This window comes from Castor canadensis, chromosome 14 (genome assembly GCF_047511655.1).
Source record: "Castor canadensis chromosome 14, mCasCan1.hap1v2, whole genome shotgun sequence".
Classification (NCBI taxonomy): Eukaryota; Metazoa; Chordata; class Mammalia; order Rodentia; family Castoridae; genus Castor; species Castor canadensis.
Window position 1 is genome coordinate 14,727,988 of NC_133399.1, and position 14,850 is coordinate 14,742,837.

At 36.8% G+C, this 14,850-nt stretch overlaps 1 pseudogene; it reads left to right on the forward strand.

Moving 5' to 3' along the window:
* Positions 1-12,447: 12,447 nt before the first annotated feature.
* LOC141416348 (protein lin-28 homolog A pseudogene) lies at positions 12,448-13,077 on the forward strand (annotated as a pseudogene).
* The last annotated feature ends 1,773 nt before the right edge of the window (positions 13,078-14,850 follow it).

A 14,850-nucleotide genomic window follows, 5' to 3' on the forward strand; every position in this document is an offset into this window, starting at 1 on the left:
CAGCCAAATCCCTTAGATGGGTCAGCCTGTTCGTTTCTCACCAATGGCCTCTAGTTCCCTTCTGATGTCAAAGGCATCTGGAATTTCTCTCTAAAACTTGCTGAAGGAAGTGTTTTCTGGGACCAAATGGACTTATTTTGGAGTATATCTTTGCACCGATTTCTCAGAAATAAATTCTGAAGACCAAAGATAAAACCCTCAAAGCCAAATTTGTATGCAAGGATTGGAATCATTTAGTAGATTATTCTGACTTTGAAAGAACCAAGAAGAAACAAAGCAGGCATGTTAGTTGCAGCCAAATGAACTGTACCATAGGGAGTACTCCTTAATAATTCTGAATTGGTGCACTTCCAGTGTTTGCTCTATAATCGTAAGAGGAGGAAAAGGGCAACTCTCAAATATTTGGCACAAAATTTCAACCATCTAGTGAGGGAAGCAAAGGCAGTTTTTTTCATTAGAACACACATAAATTCAATTTTGTTTTATGCGACTCTGTGTTTTGGAGAAAATTTAAATCTGTAGTATACCAAAATTACATACATATATATATATATATATATATATATATATATATATGTATGCATATATTAATATATATGTATATAATTTTCATATAGTTGTATATCAGCAAAAACCTTTTGTTTCCATACTTAAGTTCTTTGCACTATTTTTTGTTTCTTCTGCTGTTATCAAAATTAGGTATTCATTATTCATGGAAGAAACACAGGAAAATGAAAGTGAAATGAGAACAAATATACTAGAGTAATTTCACCATGCATATTTAAATAACCACAAAGCAATAGTTATTTTCAAACATACCTAAGAATGTTACATGAGGGAATGAGTTCCACTACCCATTCTTAACATTTGTATGTTATTACATGTTAAACATTCAAAAAATGCTTCCTTTCCATTGTTTCATCAGGTTTACTAAGTCATAAAGAAAGAAAAGTAAGAAAAGTGGCTCATTTTACAAAAAGCATATTATGCAGTCAAAATCTCCTGATTCTATGCTTTCTATCCTAAACACAACATTAAACTGCTGCAATATAATCAGAAAAACATGTTGCAAATGTGAGAGTGTTCATTTAAAACTACATACCTACAGTTTTCAAAGATGAAGCACACTTCCTATCAGTGGGATTGCCTGAGTTGGTTTAGGAAGTTATGGCTGCTGACTCTTCAAAGAAACTCAGATGCCTTATAGATGAAACAAAGTCCTTTCTATTTATCAGGATTATTAATGTTTTGTGAAAAGTCCCACTCCATGACTTTCTGATTTTTTTCTTCTACTTCAAAGCATTTCATGTGTTTTATTTTAACAATAAGTTGATTAAAGCAAACAAACATAAAAATTAAGTTACACCTTGCTTTATTTCAATTATTTATGTCATTTCATTTCAAAATGATGAGTTTTTGGCTATTTCCACTTGGTATAATGACTGGGCAATTTTTTTCTTTATTGTTTTGATGGGAGAGGGTACATTGTGGCATTTACATGTTCTTACTACATATCAAAGGCAATTTTTTGTTACAATTTATTATTATGGAACATATTGTTTTTCCAATTATGTACTATTATCCTAATCAAACACAATATTTACCAAAATAACTGTATGATACAGTTAATTCAACAAGCTTGTGTGCTCAAACCCTTCATATTCTAAAGAAAGAACTGTACCTATACTGTCTCCTGGGAAAAAACTCTGAGTCTTGAGATATTTTGATTCCAAATTATATCTTTGGTACCTGAGACCTTGAGCTATGCCAAGTAGTTCAATGTTATGATGCATTTTATCCTGCATATTTTTTTCTATGCCTATGTCTGTTGCCATTATGTATCAGCTTGACCATTGCAGGAAGAAACCTATCAATTAAGGTCAGTTATACAAGAGCTCCACACTTTTGTGAGTGAACCACAATAAAAACCATGGGCATCACAGCATAAGTGATTGGCAGGTTGGCAACACTGCAGATAGGTTGTCTCAATCTTTTCTAAGAAAACATTATAAATATTGTTCACATAACTCTGAGGGGAGGCCACACAGAAAACATGTGCCTTGTTTCTCCTAGACTTTGTCCTATATGTCTTTCTCTTTTAGCCTCCAACTGTTAATTGTAATGAATGCTAACAAAGAATAAAACAACCTCTCTGAATTTTTCTTGTGAATTATCCAGAATGAGTGTAGTCTTGAGGTCCCAAATGCAACATCTAAATTCAACAAAATATTTTGAACATTATTTAACTTTTTAAAAACTATCCTTGTTTTCATCATATTTCTTGTGGAAAAATATCACTAATCTACTGAAATTTCCTACCTTGAAAATGATATATCAATAATGATTAGATGTTAATTTCAATAAGTCTCTCTTTATTAATTTACATATTTAAATCAATAAAATAGAAAATCTACTTAGTGAATTTTATTTAGAGAATTTTATTTCTTTTTTAACTTTTTTCTTTATACTTTTTTCCTTTATTCTTATTATAACGATATTTAGTAGACAACAGGATCCTGAACTGACATGACTCTAGTGTTAACAGATAGCATCTGCTAGCAATTTATATAATGGATAAATGAAAGAATGCCACACTTGTATGTTCTATTATTCAGTATGATTCAGTTTCTAAGTTGCAGCCTTAACTAGAAAAATGACTGGCTTTGTGTCACATAGGTAAGTTGAGGCCAGGTCAAGAATGGAATCTTATGATTGTGTGGAGTTGTTTTTACTACAATAAACTATTGCTCCATAGTTACAGTTACAACGCAGGCTAAAACAAAGCATAATCACATGAAGGATGCATCACATTAGATGATTTAGCAACCAGGAAAAGAACTCTGACTCAAACCATATGAAATAAGAGTCCATAGGTGATCTCATATAGTAGGTCCAGCTGTTGAGAAAGAATCTTGGAAGCTCAGTTAGGAGGTCATCAGTTGACCTAAAGTCAAGCTTCTTCTATCTGAGTTTTTTTCTTCCTTATGCGTCTCCAATTGTTAGGCTGCCAGAGCCCACCCTCCTCCTCTTGGGGTCTCACAATAGAGACTACATAGAGAAAATCCAAATGTGAGAAGGTCTAGGAGTCACACTACTTCCATCTCTGCTTCCTGTCTTAGACAGCAGCATATATACCCATTCCTAAAGGATCCCAAGAGTGGGATGAGATTATCAATAAATATCACAGCTGGTATGAATTGAAAGGAAGTTGAAGAACAATTACATATTCCTGAACAGTGGCTCAATAACCGTGGGCCATCCATGTTTCTCATCATGTGTATTCAAATATTAGTGATAATTATCCCATTAGGTATCAACCTTCCTTATGGGGAAGAAACTGTGCTGCAAATTATTCTCTCATTGCAAAAACAGTATCAGAGAATTGACAGTCAAAATATGTCCATTACAAAAAGATTGCTTTCTAACTTTGACTCTTGCAATCTTTTTGTAAAGCTCAGATCTGTTGCTACAGATTAAGCTCTAAGCCTGCCCTAGCATTATAGCATTAACTTGCATTCTATGTTGCTTATGTTCTGAAGTCAGTCTGTGAGTCCATCTTGAGTAGATGTTTCTTGTCAGGCTTTCTGAAAAATGAGGAGCTGGAGGGGATCCCATCGATTTGCCAACTGTGTCACAGTCCATTTAAGGCAGAAAAGCACATGCTCTTGGCAAGGGCAATGACAAATGGATATGTACAGAATAAGGAGCATGAAGGCACATACAGCATGATATGGAAATCAAAGTAAAATCTAAGATAGCAAATGACAATACAATATGAATGTGAATACAACATGCAACGCAAGTGAAAACAGGTGACTGCAAGACACCGAACATCGCAGAATTTATGCAATTTTATACAAATTTAGTATCATTGTTAATTGAAAACTCAAAAAATGAACTATTTGTTATATAATATCTAGACCAAACTGCATAATGGTGAATAGAATATTCTGAATTAAAATTATATTTCTTGAGTTTCTGTTTTCTAACCTAAGAGATATGCATATGTGTTTACAATATGAACATATGATATAGACAAAAGTTCACTATGTTTGTATATTATATTATTCCTCATACAATTATATTAATAAAACCAACAGATACTAAAGAGATGCACAATTTGCAGTTAGAAATTTGCTCACATGCAAGAAGTAGATAGTTATGAATGTACTGTTCACAGCTCTGTGCAGCATATCCTGGATTGTTATGGCAGGAGAAACCCCCAAGGAACAATGGAAAAGAGAAAACTTTTCATATTCCTTTAATCACAATGAAGTTCTAGTAATGCTAGTTACTCTATAAGTAGTTTGAACATTTATGCTTTTCACTTTTAATCAAAGAAAGTGTGACTTCTCATATTTAATTTCAATGCACAGTATTCTACAATATGTTTTCAGTAACTATCCGATTCAGTTCTATATAACTTAAAAAGCTTCAATTATCTGAAATAAAGTCAATTACAATGGACACTTACAAAGTGACAATAAAGAATATCTAATTGTCTTTGTTCTCAATCTTGTCTTTTAGAAATCCACAATACATATGACTCATAGGTTTCTTTTATATCCATTAACTTTCCAGGTTGTTTATGTGTAATAAAGTAATTTTTTGGTAATTAAAGTTTTATGTTTTACAAGATAAAGTACGTGGTGATCTGAAAGTTGAGTTTGAACTACTTAAGAATTAGTGGAAAGGGTATTTTCATATTTCATTACAGTCTTTGAGAAGAATTTTATATAAATGATGGTGTTTCAAATATCTCACAGAAATGTGACAGTAAGAAATGACATTCGAGCAAGCACACATTTACAGCTATTATAGTCAGTCTCAGGGTTCTTTATTATCCCTGAGTCTCCCCATGTAGTCTATATTGCACCCATTCTGCCCCTGTTCATGTCCCTGCTACTATGCTAGCACTCTCAGTAAATGTACTGTCAATGTAAGGAATTTAGGTATGTCTAGATTTCTGCAGCCATGAACCAGTATGTGTAACTGGGGCCTCTGAGGAGAAGAGACAGCCCAGAGCCATCAACAAGAGACAAGGGAGACACACCGCTGCTTAGACAAAATTTTACTTCCATTTTACTTTACTTTTTCATCTAGCTTCTATCGTTTAACTTATCATTGAAAGCAAATGATAAGTGAATATGTAGGTATAGTTGTAAATAAACTTATAGGATGAAAGAAATTTAGTTAGTGCTTCATTATGCACTTTACAAAATTATTATATGGGTTAAGAAATTAAGATCATATTCCATACAAGCTGTCATTAAGACATTGGAAATTACCATCTATTGTAATGGTATTTTTCAATATATTTATAATTGTAGTTCAGGATTGGCTACTAATGCATACTGGCTAGGAACAAACAACTGAACTAGAATTAAATTTCACCATAGATGTTAGGTAATTATGTAGATAAATGATAATCTATTTTTATTGTTTTTTTAAATTTCTTTTATTCATATGTGCCTACAATGTTTGGATCATTTCTCCCTCCTTCCCCCTACCCCTTCCTTCTCCCCTACTACCCCCTCACTACCAGGCATAAACTATGTTGCCCTTATCTCTAATTTTGTTGAAGAGAGAATATAAGCAATAATAGGAAGGACAAAGGGTTTTTGCTTGTTGAGATAAGGATAGCTATACAGAGAGTTTACTAGCATTGCTTTCCTGTACATATGTGTTAAATCTAAATTAATTCTTCTCGAACTAACCTTTTCTCTAGTTCCTGGTCACCTTCTCCTATTGGCCTCTGTCTCTTTAAAGTTTCTGCATTAGTTCCTTTGCATTGAGGACATCAAATGCTATCTTGTTTTTTGGGGGTTCTTGCCTATCCTCATACCTCCCTTGTGTGCTCTCACCTCATCATGTGATCAAAGTCCAATCTCCTTGTTGTGTTTGCCCTTGATCTAAAGTCTACATAAGAGGGAGAACGTATGATTTTTGGTCTTCCAGGCCTGGCTAACCTTGCTCAGGATGATGTTGTCCAGTTCCATCCATTTGCCTGCAAATGATAAGATTTCATTCTTCTTTGTGGCTGAGTAGTATTCCATTGTGTATAAATATCACATTTTCTTTATCCATTCATCAATAGTGGGACATCTTGGCTGTTCCCATAACTTGGCTATTGTGAATAGTGCTGCAAGTGCCTTTGGAGTAACCTGTGTCACTTTCTTTTGGATATATCCCCAAGAATGGTAGATAATCTATATTTAAATGCAGATGACAATAAAAGGTAACTGAATTAATGACGGGTCTGAAAGAGACTGTTATTTAAAAAACAAAACATGCTTTTATTATCACTAAATGTGCTTGCTAATGTTGCCTATTCTCAATTAAGAAAATAACAAATGAACTATGTGCCAGAAGGAACCTGGCTAATTTAATTGGATATCACAGGAAAATTGGATATTACAAAATGATTGCTAAAATATTTAAAACAAACAAAAATAACAGTTTCTCATATATTTAATTTGTTAACTAGGGAGCTATGTGATGACTAGTAATGATTTTATTAGAAAATATATTTTAAATATACTGTCTTGCTCTTGTTCTTGGTTTTTACCATAAAATCCAGTTACCAGATTTGTGTTAGTCTTTGATTTACTACACACTATAGTAAGTTGTTATTGAAATGAGTTCTTATGCATATTATTTTCACCAATTGCTCATTTAATAAAGGAACATATATATTTGAAAGGAGCTAAGATAAGGGAGAAGAAAATAAATTTAACGTTCTTCTACCTCATGTTTTTTTCCTGTTCTTGCCTCTTAGCCACATTCAATTCACAGTGTCATTTCACGCTTATCTTCCTGAGTCTCAATAAAAATGAGGCATGTTTAACCATAAAAAAATCTGTATTCAGATATTCAATCTCTCTTATTTTTCCTCCTTTCCTTACTTCTATTTTTTCTCCATAAATTTGCATTATTTCAGCAGGAAGCCATGCACATGAGCATGTGTGGGTGTGTGTCTGAGTGTGTGTGTATATGTGAAAAAGATGGGCTAAAACGACAATTTTCAATACAATGTAAACAAAGCTCTTTAATGCCTACAAATTACTATTTAAAACTTCTATTATCTAAGGAGTTTTAAGATGGTGGCATTATAATCAGACCCAAACATCACTAGGATCTCTGGGGTGGGACTTGGAATATCTGGAAAGCAACTCTTGTCTGATGTGAATGACAGTGGGAAGGGAAAAAAATATAGTATCACACAGAAAGAACCATATTTTAAAAGCCAAGGTGAGTGGTTTGAGAAGTGGAATAGAAGGAAAGAAATTCTGCTCCAGTGGGTCAAGTGCCCATGATGTAATGGAATATGCACAGCTGCAGAAGGTGAGGACTAAGGTGAAAAAGGAAGAAGGAACCAATGAAAGCTTCAGAAAGCAGACACTGTGCCTGCAGTTGTGGAAAGACAGGCTCTTATTCAAAACAAAATAAGGAAAATTCAAAGAATCTTGGAGAGCAGAGCAAGGAAAATAATTCAGTGAGTAGCCTGGACAGTAGCTGAGTGGCCAGAGCAAGCAACCACATACAAAAGAATGAGAGACCAAGAAAACACAATTAAAAGTGGACTCAGTAATAAGCAGCTCTGCAGTGTAAGAATCTGCATATTGCAGAAACACCAGAAAATTCTCTCTTCTTTCCAGCACAGCACACTACAGGGGACACATTGTGTAAAAACCTTGCGCTAGCAGCATCAGGGGGCAGGAATTCTCCTATCATCTGGTCTCTAGGAACTCAAAGAAAAGATTCAGTGGGAGACAGTTCAATGAGTGTTGGCAGGGAGAGCCTATTTAGCTAGAGAGGAAGGCCTGCATCAAAAACATGCAGAACTTCATATGGCTGAATGGCTGGTCAAAAGGAAGTGGGGAAGTCATTTTAAATCTGGGCAGAGCACTGGGAGGCACAGCATTGAAGACAGACCAGCAGAGTGTTCCATAGCTTTGGGACATCTCTGGCCCTCCCTTTGAAACACACACTGTGGTGCTGGGTAAACACAAAGAAAAATAGATAACACCTAAACAGCAAGCCCACTGCCCTCACCAGCAAGAGAAAACCTAGTAGGCACTGATGCATGATCACACTATGGCCCACAAGACGGGCTCCCTTCTAGGAATGGAAACTTAGGCTCTTTTCTCTTTATTTAAATATTTCTTTCCACTCCCCCACTTCTTCTATTGCTTGTTTTTCTGTAGAGACTTTTAAAACCAGAGTGATAGTTTAAATATTCATATAAAAATCTTATTTTTTTATAGTTTATTTTTCTCTCTTTCTTACTTTCAGACTTCCCTTGCATGACTTTTCCATTCAATATATGATTTCTTTGACCTGTATGTCATTCTGTGTTTTTCTTCTTTCCTTTTTCTTTCACATTTTTGTATTGTATTGATTTGTTCTTCTTTCAAGAGAGAGTATCTTCACATGGCCCAGTTAACGTGAGGTTCTGTGGTCTCCCTGCCATAACTATTTAAGTGCTAGGATTAGAATTGGAGTCATAACACTCAACTTCAAATATTTAAGCCTCAATAATATGTTATTCCTGCCTTCTTTCTTTTCTGATTTCTATTCGATTGGTTTTCTCTCTCTTACCTATTCTTCTTTCTATATTCCCCTCTTACAATTCTTTTTTTATCATAATTTTTGTTTTGTTGCTTGCTTGCTCAATATTATTATTATTATGATCTTCTCTTTCTCACTTTACTATTAGCTAGATCTTCTTTATTCTCTTCATCTTTCTAGGTCCCCATTGTATTTCTCCATTTTGTCCTTCCATTTTTGTTTCTCTGCATTTCCTATACTGAATTTCTTATTCCTCTTATTCTCTATCCATTCCCACCCTTAGTAACTAGTATCATCTTATCTCCCATGTTATTAGCATTGTTTCTTCATTTGTATAAGGTTATTGGAGTTGAAATGTTAAGTGTATTTAATAAAGTTACATTTCAATTCCATATTGGGTGTGTCTATCATTCAAAGTTGCTTCTGCAGCAGTATTCCCATCTCTGAGTGGTGCTATGATGGGTAATCTCTGGTGGCTTGAGCTTATTGGAAAATACCTATTGCTGAGCTGTGTCTCAATTGCAGTGGTGAAAAACTAAACCTTGACCCTGGCACAGCACAGTCCTGCCTTATTGTAAATATTTTAACCAAAGAGTATAGAAGATTCAAACCTGGAATCAAGAGTTTGGCCACAGATGTGCAATTCTCAGTGCTCAAATACTGGAAATATGGAAAAAAAAGGCAACAGGACTCATCCAAAATTCAACAATTCCAAACCAATAGATTCTAATAATACTAAACTAGATGAAATCCCAGACCAATAATTCAAAGGAATTATTACAAGAATGGCCAACAAAATTAAGGAAGACACAAATAAATATCTAAATGGATTCAAAGGTAATACATATAAACTGTTGAATGAAATAAGGAAGATAAGGATATCAAAGAAGAATTCAATAAAAAGATTTAACTCAAATTAAGATCTTGGAAATTAAAAACTCAGTAAGTCATAGAAACTGGGTTACAAGCCTCATCAATAGAGTACATAAAGCAGAAGACAGAATATCAAGACCTGAAGACAAGGTAAATAGGTTAGAGCATTCAGACAATAATTAAGACAAAAATAAGAAAGTATGAGCAGCATATACAAAAATCTGTGGCACCATTAAATACGAAACCTGTGAGGATAGAAGAAGTCAAGGAGGTGCAATCCAAAAGTATAATAAAAACATACTCAACCAAATAATAGAAGAATATTTCCCAAATCTTGGAGAAGAAATACAAATATGAAAGGAAAAAAGTAAATTATGTTTGTTTTCTGATGTTATAAAAAGACCCAAAAGTCTCTTTGATCTAATATAAACTTTCAATAAAACAAGAGAATACACAATCAAAATGAAATATAAGCAGCTTCTCTACATACCAACAAAGAACTTGCTACAAAATAAGTTCAAAAACCAATCACAGAAGTTCAGAAAATCTAAAAAAAGAAAGCCTAGGAATAAGCTTAATGTATGGTCTGGGAACCGTGATTCATGCTTGTAATCTCATCTCTTTGGGAGGTAGAGATTGGGTGAAATGCAATAGTTAGTGAGACTTCATCTCAATCCATAAGCCAGACATTGTGGCAGTCATGATGGCTTACTCCTTTGGTTATAGCTAGTACAAGACCATAGTTTGGTGGTCCAGACCAGCCCTGGGCAAAAGGGGAAAAATGAAAAACACAGAAAGGTCCAGGGGAATGACTCAAATAGTACAGCACCTGTCTAACATGTGCATGGCCCTGAATTAAAATCCAATTCCACAAAAAAAAGTTACAGACCTTGTTATGAAGCTATAAAACCCTGAAGAAAGAAATTGTAGAAGACATAGAAGATGGACAACCCTCTCCTGTTCATGAGTAGGCAGAATAAATGTTGAGAAAGTGATCATTATACAAAAAGCCTTACAAAATTTCAGTGTTATCCTACCAAAAGCAATGTAATTTTCCACAGAAATAGAAAAGAAACTATTCTAAAATTCATATACAACCACAAACGACCTAGATAACAAAAGAAATCCTGAGAAAAAGAACAATGTCAGAGGTTTCACCTGACTTCAAAATATAGTATAAATCCATAGTAACAAAACAGCATGATATTTAACTAACCAACTAAATAAAACAGATACCTAGACTAACTGAATAGACTAACTGAATTTCTTGGTCCTCTAGGACCAAGAAATAAACCCACACAGCTATAGCCATCTCATTTCCACAAAGATGCTTAAAGACATGTGTTGCAGAATAGACAGCATCTTCATCAAATGGTACTAGGAAAACTGAATATTCATTCATGGAAGACTGAAAATAGATCTCTAGCTCTCACCCTGTAAAACAATCAATTTAAACTGAATCAAAGACTTTAAAGTAAACTTGAAATTTTGAAACTACTAGAGGAAAACACGTGACTATAAAAGAATAGCCAGTGAATCTCTAAATAGAACTGATTGCTGAAGCAACAAGAACAAACAATTGAAGAATGGGATTCTATCAAATTACAAATCTTTTGCACAATAAAAGAAACAATCAACAGAGTGAAAAGACACCTAGAGAATGGGAGAAAATCTTTGTGAGATATCTATTCAGCAAGAGATTACTATCTTGAAATCTAAAGAACTAAAACAATTAAAAGCCAAAATCACAAATAACACAATTGATAAATGGACAATAGAATTGAATAGATATTTATCAAAGGAGGAAGTCCAAATGGCCAATAAATACTTGAAAAAAATGTTCAAAATCCTTAGCCAACATGGAAATGCAAATTAAAACAGCATGGAGATTCGACCTCACCCTAGTCTTAATGGCTATTTTCACAAAAAGAAAAGCAGCAAGTTCTGCTGAGAATGCAGGGAAAGAGGAAGTCTTACCACTGCTGGTGGGAATGAAAGCTGGTCCAACCAACATGGAAACCTGTATGGAGGTTTCTCAAAATACAAAAAATAGAACTTGCATGTGATCTAGCTACACTGCTTCTGGGTATATACCTAAAAGAATCAAAATCAGCTGCCTGAGAGTTGCATGTATGACATGTTTGTCATGGCACTATTCACAGCAGTGCTACAGAACCAGACTAGGTAACCACAATAGATGAATGGGTAAAGAAAAATTACAGAGAGATTACAGGAACTGTATTGAATTGAGGATCCTGTTAACAGAAATAAGCTAGGCACACTAAGTCAAATATCCTGTTTTCTCTTACTTGCAGAATTAAAAAAAAAAAAGAACAACCAACTTCATTGAAATAAAACAGAGGCTATTTAGGAAGTGAAAGAGGAATTGAAAAGTGGTTGGGTGGAGTGGAGATAAGAAAGAGTAAGAACGGATGAAGATGATCAAATTATAGTATATGCATGTATGGTGACATCACAAGAAAACCTCATTTTGTATAATTAATATACATACTAATAAGAATTCCACTATTTAAAATAAAATTTTTAAGTGATTAACTTTGATTACAGAGCATAGAAGTCACATCTCATCAATTTCTTCATTATGATTGTAACAAAAACAAATGTATTTGTCAGAAATGGGAAGATTTAGTGGAAATAAATGGCATTTACTCTGATGTTTAAGGCAAGCTATGGTCAGTAAGCAATCACGCTTGTATCTTGAGCCTTTCTAGGTGAGAAGACTCTACACCACTTGTAGCAGAGGCTGAGTTAACTTACCATCATACCGAAAACACCGCAGGCAGGGGTGGGACTGTACTCACAGCATGAATCTGCAAAGCCTTTTCCACCTTGTCACTGGAACCCTAGAGGAACTAATTTCAGACGTATTTATTCTTAATGTGCAATTCCACTCTTACTAAACTTATTAGCCGGCCTCCGGACTTCTCTGGGGCCAGCAGCCGCCCGACCAGGGTCCTGGGGCCACAGGCTCAGCCAACGACCATGGGCTCAGTGTCTAACCAGCAGTTTGCAGGTTGCTGGGCCAAGGCGGCAGAGAAGGCGCCCGAGGAGGCGCCGGTGGACGTGGCACGGGCTGCAGAAGAGCCGCAGCTGCTGCCCGGTGCCGGCATCTGTAAGTGGTTCAATGTGGGCATGGGGTTCGGCTTCTTGTCCGTGACCGCCCGCGCTGGGGTCGCACTCTGCCCTCCCGTAGACGTCTTTGAGTACCAGAGTAAGCTGCACATGGAGGGCTTCCGGAGCCTGAATGAGGGTTACGCAGTGGAGTTCACCTTGAAGAAGTCTGCCAAAGGCCTGGAGTCCATCCGTGTCACTGGCCCTGGTGGAGTGTTCTGTATTGGGAGTGAGAGGCGGCCAAAGGGGAAGAACATGCAGAAGAGCAGATCCAAAGGAGACAGATGCTGCAACTGTGGTGGTCTAGACCATCATGCCAAGGAATGCAAGCTGCCACCCCAGCCCAAGAAGTGCCACTTCTGCCAAAGCATCAACCATATGGTGGCCTCATGTCCACTGAAGGCCCAGCAGGCCCCCAGCTCCCAGGGAAAGCCTGCCTACTTCCGGGAGGAAGAAGAAGAGCTCCATAGCCCTGCTCTGCTCCCAGAGGCCCAGAATTGAGCCGCTAGGGTCGGGCTATTCTTTTTCTATAAGGAAGCTTCAAGGAGTAGGCATCAATCGGCAGAGTGGAGACAGTGGGAATAGGGTGGGGTTGAGGGGGTAGCTGGCACTGCCATATCTCAGGCCGGGGTTCCCAGCATCACCCCATCTTCCCTCTTGTTGGGGGGAATGGGTGAGGCAATGGAACTCCAATCATGCTATCCAAATGCAAGTGAGGGCTTTTGGGGGGAACCACCCTAGAGCCTGCATGCTTTATCTGAGGCTTCACCTCAAGACCTCCAGCTTTTATAAGTGGCCTGGATTGGGAAATTGTACTCCATTTAAAGAAGGATGTGTAATATCCAGATGTGAGACCAGATTAATGGACCAAACTCACAAGCTACTACCTGCTGTGGGAGGGCATCTCAGGAGTAAGGCAGGGTTTTTTGTTTTGTTTTGTTTTGTTTTCTTTTTTTTTTTCACATCTTGTTTCCTCATAACCCAATCTTGGGATATGGCGCTGGGTACTTTCTCAAGCAATGGGTCATGATGACAGGCAAAAGGGTGGTTGGGTAAAGGGCTGCAGACCTGCTGCTCCTAACTCACTCTCACCCCTTTCTGGGCCAATGTGATTTTATTTATTTGCTCCCTTGGATAACTGCACCTTGGGTCCCACTTTCTCCAGGTTGCCAACTGCACTATCTGTGTGCGATTGACGTATCTTGTGCATTTTAACTTTTTTTTCTTAATATAAATATTCTGGTTTTGTATTTTTGTATATTTTAATCTAAGGCCCTCATTCCTGCACTGTGTTCTCAGGTACATGAGCAATCTCAGGGATAAGTCGGCAGCAGCTCCAGGTCTGCACAGCAGGAATACTTTGTTGTTTTTATCACCATGGAGAGCAACCATTAGGAGTGCACAGCCTATTGAACTACCTCATTTTGCCAATTAGAGCTGGCTTTTCTGCCATAGTGTCCTCTTGAAACCCTGTTCACCTTAAAAATATTTCATGGGAGACTAGGTTTTAATTGGGTTGCCCCATGACTTGATCTCGTTCTGCTGGAAGATTGGAAATTAGTTTAAACAGGAAATGTTCAGAGAAGTTAGGAGAGGCTGGGCCAGGTGAAAGGCTCAGAGAGGAAGCCAAGTTTGGGTGGTGATTGTCTAATCTTAGGGCAAGGGTCTTGCTTTCGATACCAATCCATCCTTCACTGGATTAGCCTAGGTCTACCATGCACAACAGGGTGTGTATTTTTTTTTTTTAATATAAGTTGGTAAGGCTGAGTTTCAACACCAATATATTTGTGCCCACCCTGTACTCCACAGGGATGGATATATGAAGCAAGGACCCAAATCCTTAGCCTTTCAAAATTCTTGGCTTTCAGGGAGACACATAAGCAAGGACCTCTTTGTGGCGCCCGGAGCCAGTGTCCTACCCTGCTGCAGTAGTGGTTAATAGTGCTGTGGTAGCTAAAGGAGAAAAGGGGGTTTCGTTTACATGCTGTGAGATCACCGCAAACCTACCTCACTCTGTTGAAATGGGACAAATGCAATAGAACACATTGGGTGGTGTGTGTCTGATCCTGGTTTCTTGTTTCCCCCAAATGCTGCCCCCTCTAGTAATTGTATTTGTCTGGGCTTTGTAGGATTTTATTGAGTCTCTGAGTTGTCGACTGCTAGATGACCTAGTTTGTATAAATATAATGTGTTGGTCTTCATGTTCTTTTGGGGTTTATTTTTTACAAACATTTTGTATTGAGCGAAAAATAGCCAAAGCATCTTTGACAGAAG